This window comes from Rhinatrema bivittatum, chromosome 9 (assembly GCF_901001135.1).
Source record: "Rhinatrema bivittatum chromosome 9, aRhiBiv1.1, whole genome shotgun sequence".
Classification (NCBI taxonomy): Eukaryota; Metazoa; Chordata; class Amphibia; order Gymnophiona; family Rhinatrematidae; genus Rhinatrema; species Rhinatrema bivittatum.
Genome location: NC_042623.1, coordinates 139397524 through 139408538, shown reverse-complemented (window position 1 = coordinate 139408538; position 11015 = coordinate 139397524).

Genomic DNA, 11015 nt, shown 5'->3' with positions numbered 1-11015 from the left:
GAATTGGTTATAGCTGGAGACCGCCAGTATACTCAACTGGAAAGCATCGACACCCGGTAGGGTGGGGGTTCTAGATGAATGAAAATATGGCTTACCCTTGAATCATTCGAAATTCCATGTGTAATGGCTGCCAAGGGTGGGATGCTGAGTCCATCTGTCTACACTAAGGAAAACGAAATTATCAGGTAAGTAATTTCTCCATTTCCTAGCGTGTAGCGGATGGACTCAGGACCAATGGGATGTATAAAAGCTACTCCCAAACCGGGTGGGAGGCTGCCCGTGACCCACTTAGTACTGCCCTTGCAGATGCCGTGTCCACCCGAGCCTGGACATCCAGGCGGTAGAATCTGGAGAAGGTGTGGATGTAGGACCATGTTGTCGCCCTGCAAATCTTGGCGGGTGACAGCATTCTGGTTTCTGCCCAGGACACTGCCTGGGCTCTAGTAGAATGGGCCTTGACCTGTAAAGGCGGAGGCTTGCCTGCTTCTACGTAGGCCGCCTTGACTACTTCCTTGATCCAGCGGGCTATGGTTGCCTGCGAGGCACCTTCCCCTTGTCTCTTCCCGCTGTGAAGGACGAATAGGTGGTCTGTTTTTCGTACGGGTTCCGATATTTCCAGTATCTGGATAGGAGTCTGCCGATGTTGAGGTGGCGTAGACTATGAGCCTCTTCTGAATTCTTCAACTCATCCGGTGATGGTAGCAAGATGGTTTGGTTAAGATGGAAGTGTGACACCACTTTGGGAAGAAACGAAGAGACCATGCGTAGTTGGATGGTTCCCGGGGTGAGTCTGAGGAACGGGTCTCGGCAGGACAATGCTTGTAGTTCTGAAATGTGGCGTGCTGAACAAACCACCAGCAGGAATGCTGTCTTTAAAGTCAACAGTTGGAGGGACAGACCTCGCAGGGGCCTGATTGAGGCTCCTGCTAGGAAATCCAAGACCAGGTTGAGATTCCAAAGAGGTACCGGCCACTATAGTGGTGAGCAGATGTGTTTGACTCCTTTCAGGAAGTGTGAAACGTCCGGGTGAGACGTTATGCTGTCGCCCTCGCTCTTGGAGCCGTAGCATGACAATGCGGCTACCTGTACCTTGATGGAGTTGAGGGACAGACCCTTCTGTAGCCCGTTCTGCAGGAATTCCAGGATCAAGGGAACTTTAATTGAACGTGGTATGATGTCGTGGTCTTCGCACCAGGCTTCGAATACTCGCCAAATCCTTATGTACGTTAAAGATGTGGAGAACTTGCGTGCTCGGAGTAGTGTGTCGATTACCGCCCCCGAGTATCCGCTCCTTCTCAGGCAAGCCCTCTCAATGGCCAGGCCGTAAGAGAGAATTGAGTTGGATCCTCATGGAGGATCGGGCCTTGTTGCAGCAGGTCTCTGTATGGAGGTAGTGGCAGGGGGGTCCCTGCTAGTAGTCTTCTCACATCTGCGTACCACGGTCTTCTTGGCCAGTCCGGGGCCACTAGAAGTACTAGACCCCTGTGTAGCTGTATCTTGTGGATGATTGCGCCCAATAGGGGCCATGGCAGGAAGGTGTATAATACAGTTCCCTGTGGCCAGGTCTGTACCAGGGCATCAATCCCCTGGGACTGAGGTTCCCGCCTGCGGCTAAAGTACCTGGGTACTTGGGCGTTGTACCGGTTTGCCAGAAGGTCCATGTCTGGTGTCCCCCACCGGTTCACTATCATTTGGAATGCTGCAGGCGACAGCTTCCATTCTCCTGGGTCTAGACTTTCTCTGCTGAGGTAGTCTACCGTGATGTTGTCTTTCACGGCGATGTGGACGGCTGAGATCTCCTGGAGGTTTACTTCCGCCCACATCATTAGAGGGTCGATTTCCAGAGACACCTGTTGGCTTCTGGTTCCCCCCTGACGGTTGATGTAGGCCTCTGTCGTGGCGTTGTCCGACATTACTCTGACCGCTTTGTCTCGAAGTCTGTGAGCGAATCGCAGGCAGGCTAGTCTGACCGCCTGCGCTTCTAGGCGGTTGATGTTCCATCCCGACTCTTCTGTGTTCCACTGCCCTTGGGCGGTTAGCTCCTCGCAGTGTGCTCCCCATCCTCATAGGCTGGCGTCTGTGGTGAGCAGGGTCCAGGTTGATGAGGATAGCCTTGCCCCCTGGTTCAGGGTCCGTCTATTGCTCCCGGGCAGGGTCCGGATCCAGTTACGGACCCTGCCCGGGAGCAATAGACGGACGGTGTAGTTCTGAGACAGTGGATTCCATCGCGATAGGAGTGAGCACTCTAGGGATCTCATGTGAGCTCGCGCCCATGGCACTACTTCCAGTGTGGATGCCATCAGACTAAGGACTTGCAGGTAATCACATGCTGTGGGGCGAGGTTCGCTCAGCAGGATTTGTAACCGGTTCTTCAGTTTTGATCTCCTTGTGGGAGTCAGGCTGACCTTGTCTTCTTTGGTGTCGAATCGGACTCCTAGATATTCTAGCGACTGTGTGGGCTGCAAACAACTTTTGTTTGTGTTGACCACCCATCCGAGGCTCTCCAGTAGAGTTTTGACTCTGTTGGTTGCTTGTTGGCTTTCCTCTGGGGATTTCGCCCTGATCAGCCAATTGTCTAGGTAAGGGTGTATGAGGATTCCTTCCTTCCTCAGTGTTGCCGCCACCACCACTATGATCTTGGTGAATGTCCGGGGTGCTGTGGCTAACCTGAAGGGTAGTGCCCGGAACTGGTAGTGACGGTCCGGGATTTTGAAGCGTAAGAAGTGCTGATGCTCCTGATGAATTGGGATGTGAAGGTAGGCCTCCGAAAGATCCAGGGATGTGAGGAACTCTCCCGGTTGTATCGCCCTTATTACAGAGCGTAGGGTTTCCATGCGGAAGCGGGGAATCCTCAGGTGGGGGTTGACCGACTTGAGGTCCAGGATGGGCCTGAACGTCCCCTCTTTCTTGGGGATGATAAAATGAATGGAATAATGCCCAGTATTTATTTCTTGTGGAGGCACTGGGGTTATGGCCTCGAGGGCCAGTAGTCTGGTCAGTGTAGCTTCCACTGCCACCCTCTTGGAGAGGTCGTGGTAGGGGGATTCCACGAACTTGTCCGGAGGGGTTCGTAGGAAATCCAGGTAGTACCCCTCTCGAATGACCCACTTGTCTGAAGTTATCTCGACCCATCTGTGGTAGAATAGGGCTAGTCTGCCCCCTATGGCTTCTTCCCTTGGACGGGTCGGCTGAATCTCATTGTGGGGTGCGGCTGGGGCCTGGACCCGAGCTGGTTCCCCTCTTGTTGTGCTTGTTCCGAAAGGACTGGTTCCTGCCTGTAGGGCGGGGTGCTTGATAGTTGCTTCTGTATGGGTTGAAGCGTTGTGAACCTTTGCCCCTGGAGGCCCGGGGAAAGGGTCACTGGTTTCTTTTATTCCTGTCCTCCGGTAGGCGCAGCAATGGGGACTCGCCCCATTTGTTGGCCAGTTTTTCTAGTTCGCTGCCGAACAGAAGGGATCCTTTGAAGGGCATCCTTGTAAGACGACCAGCTTCGGAGCCAGAGTTGTCTCCTGGCCGCCACAGCTGATGACACTCCTCTGGCCACTGTAAGCAGCAGATTGGAAGCAGTATCCACAAGGAATGATACTGCTGGTTCCATGGCCTCTCCAAGGGTGTTGCTCCTGGTCTGAGATAGGCAGACACGTGTCACTACGATGCAGCAGGCCGCTATTTGTAGAGACATAGCGGCGACGTCAAAGGACTGTTTAAGGATGGATTCCAGACGTCGGTCCTGAGCATCTTTGAGTGCTGCTCCTCCCTTCACTGGGATAGTAGTGCGCTTTGAGACCACGCAGACCATGGCATCCACTTTTGGGCATGTTAGAAGGTCTTTGGCCGCCGGGTCCAGGGGGTACATGGCTGCCATAGCTCGTCCCCCTTTGAATGTGGACTCTGGAGCACTCCATTCCAGGTCAATTAGCTGCTGGATGGCTTGTAAGAGAGGGAAATGGCGAGAGGTCTGACGGAGTCCCTCTAGCAGGGTTCGTCTTAGGCTCCCCCGACGTACTTGCGCTCGGGATAGCGAGCTCCTTCAGGCTGTGGGTGACCAGGTCTGGGAGCTCATCCTTGGTGAAGAAGCATCTCATGGTTCAGTGAGGCTCTGTCCCCGGGGGGAGTTCCCATTCTTCTAGGGGCTCTGCTTCCTCTTCAGAGTTGTCCGTGTCCCCATAGGTGGGGCTTTTGGGCGGTGGAAACATTTGTTTAGGCCTAGCATAGCCTGAGGGATAAAGGTCTTCTGGTGGAGATTGTGGCTGTTTAGCCGGAGGCTCCGTCTGCACGTGGATGAAGGTGTGTAGCCCTTTGAAGAATTCCACCCATGAGATAGACGCTGGGTCCAAGCTAAGGGGCGTTGAGTCCCTGGAGATCCCCATCTGAGGGGGTATCCCGCTGGAATTTGCTAGGTCCAGGGTACTCACCGAGAAGCTAGTGCTCAGTCCTGGGTGGGACTGGCCCTGGCCTGGATCTCCCAGGACCTCCTCACACTGGGCACACAGGGCGTTGGCCTCTTCGCTTTGTGCGGCTCTGATACGGCATCCTGGGCAGAGGCCTTGAGCTCCGTTCCCAGTGGTGCCATGGCTATAGGTGCATAAACTCTTATGCGCTCCGGCGCGTATCTAAGTCGCAGATATGCGCTCAGCTCGATAGGCGCGTGATGCGTGTATATCTTATGCGCGCGGCCCTTGTGCGTGTACTTTATGCGCACATATCCCTTGTGCATGTAACTTTATGCGCACATGTATTTTGTGCGCCTAGCTGGCCTTGTGCGCCCGGATCGAGACGGCGGACAGAGCGGTGAATAGGGCCAATATGGCAATGGCGACCATGCGGGCAATATGGCAACCACCTCGGAGGGTCTTCACGTGGGAGGACCCTTGAAACTATCCGGGGCCTGGCCCTGCTAAAGCGGATCAACCCGGCAGCACAGGTCCCGGCCGGCGACCTGTGCGACTCCTCGAACCTCGGAGACCGGAGTCTATGCTGAAGATTTCTACCTTACCTTGTCTTCGGCGCTTCCCAGTTTCGTCCCGGGCGGTCTCCGGGGGAGAGGGCAAATACCAACACCGCCGCGCTCGAGGATGCACCCACTGCCTCTCAGCCGCGCTCGAGATCGGGGGCTAGGTCCTTGCACAATTCGGCCGTCGGAAATCACCTTGGGAATTCTCAACTGGGGGAGGGACCCGAGGGTATTACCGCAGGAGAGCGGGGCTCGTCTTCAGGTAAGTTTTCTTCCGAATTTGGGTTTTCTCTGTTGAATTTTGTTCTAACGCTGTGAGAGCGTGTAGATAGTCCCTAACTGCTATGGAGACGGAAAATACTGAAGAGCTGCACTTCCTGCAGGGGTATATGTACTAGGGGCTGTCGTCAGATTGAAATCTGATCCGTCTCCAACTGCTATCAGGAGTACACTATACCCATTGGTCCTGAGTCCATCTGCTACACGGTAGGAAAAAATTATCATTTCATCTTTATCAAGAAGGCATTTTGTCTACTTTCTACATGATTTCTTGTTTCGTTCTGCTTTACTTTTCAGAACACCCTTATGATTTGTGTGCATCCAAAGAAATCATTCATGAGGAAATATGTTGTAAAATTAACAAAAATGTACTTAGACCAAGCAGTAGGATTATTGTTCATAAAGACGGTAACTTTTAAACTGGCATGCAGGCACACATATGCACACATTTCTCGGCCTTCACCCAGGGATGCACGTTATGTATATGCACACGTTATAAAATAGCCTGACTGTGCACACATGCGCGCAAGTTTAAGTGGATATGTGCCTATGCACACAAATGCCGCTTCTACCGCGTAAGTGGAGCATAGTAAAAGACTTGTGCGCTGATGCCATTACCAGTTTTCCCAGTTCATTCCCAGTTTGCCCAGGTAAGAAATAATACTTCCAAACACCCGCCCCCCCCCCCCCCCCGTTTACTAGCCTCCCTTCTCCCCTGTTAACCCCGACCTTTAAAACCCTGCTGATATGCCTAGAATTTTTTGTTTTACAACTTACACATTTTCCATGCAGAGTAAAGTTACGCAGCAGGGGTCCCCAGCGAGCTACTGTGCGTATAAGTATTTACATGATAATTTCAAGTTAAAATCCAGGAACATCCATGCCCCGCCCAGATCACGCCCATCTTTTTTGAACTTTTCATATGTGCGCAAAGCGGGAGATGCATGCATACTTTGACGTCTTTTAAAATCTGCTCAAAATGCGCCGGCCTGACTTATGCGCGGATCTCCCAGTTTTGGCGCATGCTGGGCTTTTAAAATTCACCTGAGTGCAGCACCCAGAGCACTAGAGAACCTGGAGATCTCGGCTTGTGAAAAGTCACAAAGTGGGAGGAAGTGACAGGGTGTATGCACACTTGGGGATCAAGTGGGGGCAGGGCACAATGAGTTCCTTAATATTGTGGATCATTCTCTTACAGCACATTCCTTCTGGGGACTGCCCCAGGCCTTCTCACACAGGAAATGGGCAGATTGCGCCACCCCAACCTCCGGGCCCAGTCCCTCACAGCCTAGATGTTGAAAGATTGATTCTGCATCTGTTTGACCTCTCAGAGGAAGTGTCTCAGGTCCTGGTAGACTCAAGAAAGCCTTCCACCAGGAAGTCTTATGCTTTGAAGTGGAGGAGGTTTATAATCTGGTGTGAGCAGAAGGGCCTTGATCCCTTCTTCTATCAGATCTGGGAACTCCTAAATTACCTGCTGTACCTTTTGGAGTCTGGGCTTAAGACCAACTCCGTTTGAGTGCATCTGAGTGCCATCAGCGCGTACCACCAAATGGTGGATGGATCACCCATCTCATGCGTGGTTTGCTTCAACTGCGGCCTCCCCTAAGGGACCCTACATTATCCTGGGACCTAAATGTGGTGTTGTCCCAGTTGATGAAGCCACCGTATGGACCACTGCATTCCTCTGCTCTCAAATATTTGACCTGGAAGTTTGTTTTACTGGTGGCGATCACATCGGCATGCAGAGTCAGTGAGCTGCATGCCTTGGTGACTTATCCACCCTATACAAAGTTCTTCCATGACCGGGTGGTCCTGCGCACACACCCTAAGTTCCTGCCAAAAGTGGTTACTGAATTTCACCTTAACCAGTCCATTGTCCTGCCCACTTTTTTCCCTAGGCCTCATTCCAACCGAGGGGAAAGGGCGCTGCACACACTGGATTGTAAAAGGGCTTTGGCCTTCTATCTGGACCGGACAGCAGGGCATAGGCTATCCGCCCAGCTGTTGTCTCCTATGACTCCAACAGGCTAGGTAGGGCTGTTACTAAACACTTTCCACCTGGCTAGCCGAATGCATTGCCTTCTGCTATGACCAGGCGGGATTGCAACTGGTGGCCACGTCACAGCTCATTCTGTTAGGGCCATGGCCGCTACTGTGACCCACCTGCGTTCGGTTCCTATGGGGAAGATAATCAAGGGTGCGACATGGAGTTCTCTCCACACATTTGCGGCTCATTATTGTCTGGACAGGGATGACCATGGTGATAGCAGATTCTGCCAGTCTGTCCTCAGAAATCTTTTTAACTATGAATCCAACTCTTCCTACCTATGGCCCTATTTTGGGTTCAGGCTGTTCCTCTGTTGTTGTGCCGATTGGCACCTAGTTTGGTATCTTTTGGTCCCATTGCTCTCGGGTCCAGCCTGTAGCTAGGGATTCACCCACATGTGAGGATTACCATCCTGCTTGTCCTAGGAAAAAGCGAAGTTGCTTACCTGTAACAGGTGTTCTCCTAGGACAGCAGGATGTTAGTCCTCAGGCAACCCGCCCACCACCCCACAGAGTTGGATTCTTCTAGTTTGTTGGTTTCTTTTTTTCATGATCTACTTAAGAGATTGAATAGAGACCCCATGTGGATAAGTTTTCCGTGCTGGGCTCCATCGGAAGATGTCACCTACATATGAGGACCTACATATCCTGCTGTCCTAGGAGAACACCTGCTACAGGTAAGCAACTTCGCTTTCTTATGAAAGCAGGATGTTGAGAAAGTGACATTAATACAAACAGGTTTACCAGCCTCCAGTATTGTTGAAGCCTCTATTTACAAAGGTTTCTTGGACTCCTTTTAGGACAGACATTATTTGGATTATGTCCCATAATGTAGCAGCAGTCCCAGGGATCAACAGGTGCTAGTTACAGCTCTTGCCACTGACTTGTTGTGCAGTTCTGTACAGTTCTTATCATAGCACTTTATACCTCAGCCTACTGTAACCTGGCAATGATACCATCTTAAACTGTTTTGTGACAAAGATTATTATAATGTAAATAAATTGTGCAAAGTCAGTGTACAGTATGGTAATAGTATCTAAGAAATCAATATAATTTCAAAGTGAGATCATGCAGCTGGAGGAGCTAGGGCTGGTTAGACAGGACAGTAAGGACAAAGTCACCATTACTGAGTGGCCAAAGAACGTGAAGGAAGCTGGTAGGATCCACAGCTCAAGGCTCATCTCAGAATGACAAGCTATATCTTGGGAAATGCTTGTGGAAAAGTGCTGTCAGGTAAATATTGAGAATGGAGTCACCATTACCAGAAAGCAAGGCAACCCAGAAGGAACTGATGGGAGCTGTAGCTCAAGGCTGGCCAGAGCATGTAAACTGAGTGTTATGGGAAACACGAAGTCTGACTGCACCAGAATATATGCTTAAGACATTGCTGTTTTTGACAGAAACGGAACTGTGAATGGCCAGTGGCATGGCTGGGAAGTAAAACCTGCTGTTTCAAAGCTTCAAACTGCAGTTGGAGTGTTTGACCAATTGGGCAGCAGTCCTGGAGAAGGCATGGATAAGTACCTTGTCACATAGGGCCACACTCTTGTTTCTGAAAGCATTTTCTCTATTTGTGCAGTAGTTATACGTTACAATACATATGTCAGTGCAACACCTGCATTATATTTTGGTAAGAATCAGCACAGTACCCTCAGGGGTAGATTTTCAAAGGGGTACGCGCGTACCCCCCGAAAACCTACCCCAAACCCCCCCTGCGCGCGCCGAGCCTATTTTACAAAGGCTCGGCGGCGCGCGCAAGCCCCGGGACGCACGTAAGTCCCGGGGCTTGCATGGAGGGGCGTGTCGGGGGGCGTACTGGGAGTGACGCGGCGTTTCGGGGGCGTGTCCGGAGTGATGCGGCATTTCGGGGGCGTGGTTCCGGCCCGGGGGAGTGACAGCGGCCCCTGGACCAGCCCCCGGACCAGAACATGGAGCGTGGCAGCCGGCCTGGCGCGCGCAAAGTTACACCTGTTTCCAGCAGGCGTAACTTTCGGGATAGAGGTAGGGGGGAGGTTTAGATAGGGCCAGGGGGGTGGGTTAGGTAGGGGAAGGGAGTGGAAGGTGGGGGGAGGGCGAAGGAAAGTTCCCTCCGAGGCCGCTCCGATTTCGGAGCGGCCTCGGAAGGAACGGAGTCAGGCTGTGCGGCTCGGCGCGCGCAGGCTGCCGATTTTGGGCAGCCTTGCGTGCGCCGACCCCAGATTTTAGCGGCTACGCGCGTATCTATTGAAATCCCTCAAACAAAAGTACACGTGTGCGCAGATTTATAAAATCTGCCTCCCTCTGTACAAAGATTTATAATTGTAGGAATGGGTTATTGGGAGCACCTTTCAAAAACTTAACCCCTCCAAGCACTCCTAAGTAGTTAACTATAAACCAGACCAAAATAGGTTCATTCTAACTGCCCACTGAAGTACCTCCAAAACCGGGTTTGCTGTCAGGATTGCCTTAATATTATTCTTCCTAAGTATCCATTCTGGCCCGAAATTATAAAAGAAATCAGTACTGTGTTTTTAAAGGAAAGCAAAAACTGAGAAGGACATTCCAGTTTAAACTCTGAGACAAAGTAAATAGTATACTACTAGAACCCTGCAATCCATCCTGTGATGATGAAAAATGGCTTATTTCTTGTGTGATAGGAAAAGAAATGAAATTATTTATATGCCTATATGGTTTTTGTATTTTATCTTTATGATAAATCTCTTATACATTCTAGCTGAAAAGATTTGTGATTTTTATTTGTGCTCTTTTAAGTTTGTTTCCCTTTTTTACTCTTTTCAGCTTTCAGATAAAGCTTTATGTTCTGTCCAGATATTTTCTTTTCCTATCCATCTTTCTATGATACAAGCGTAACTTATTTTTGATTTTTTTTCAATGCTGTACTAAAACACTGCAACTCCTCCACCAACAATTGTTTTTCTATTTCCAGTGATGACAAGGTTTTAGCTCACTTTCCATAGGATGCTTAAGAAACATAGAAAAATGTTGACAGAAAAAGACCATATGGCTCATCTAGTCTGCCCATCCATCCAATTAATTTAGCATTATAATTCTCATCACTTTCTTAGAGATGCCCTATATTTATCCCATGCCTGCTTGTATTCAGGTACTGTTTATGTCTCTACCACCTCCACTGGGAGGCCGTTCCATGAATCCACCACCTTCTCTTTAAATAAATATTTCCTAAGATTACTCCCAGGTCTACCTTCTTTCAACCTCAACCCATGACCCCTCGTTCTAGATCCTCTTTTCTGTTGAAAGAGGCTTACTTCCTGTGGGTGGAAATCTTTGAGATATTTAAATGCCTCTATCATATATGCCCTATCTCACCTTTCCTCTAGGACAGTGGCTTCCAAACCTGTCTTGGAGGACCCCCAGTTAGTCAGGTTTTCAGGATATCTATAATGAATATACATATATTTGTTGTGGATATCCTGAAAACCTGACTGGCTAGAGGTCCTCCATTAGAGGTTTGGGAACCACTGCTCCGGGGTGTACATGTTTAAATCTTTAAGTGTCTCCCCATATGCTTTAGAACGAAGACCACTGATCATTTTAGTAGCCATCCTCTGGACCGACTCCAACCTGTTTATGTCCTTTTGAAGGAGTGGTCTCCAGAATTGTACACAATATTCCAAATGAAGTCTTGCCAGGGACCTATACAGGGGCAATAGCAACTCCCTTTTTCTGCTGATCATTCCTCTCCTTATGCAGCCAAGCATCTTTCTGGCTTTTG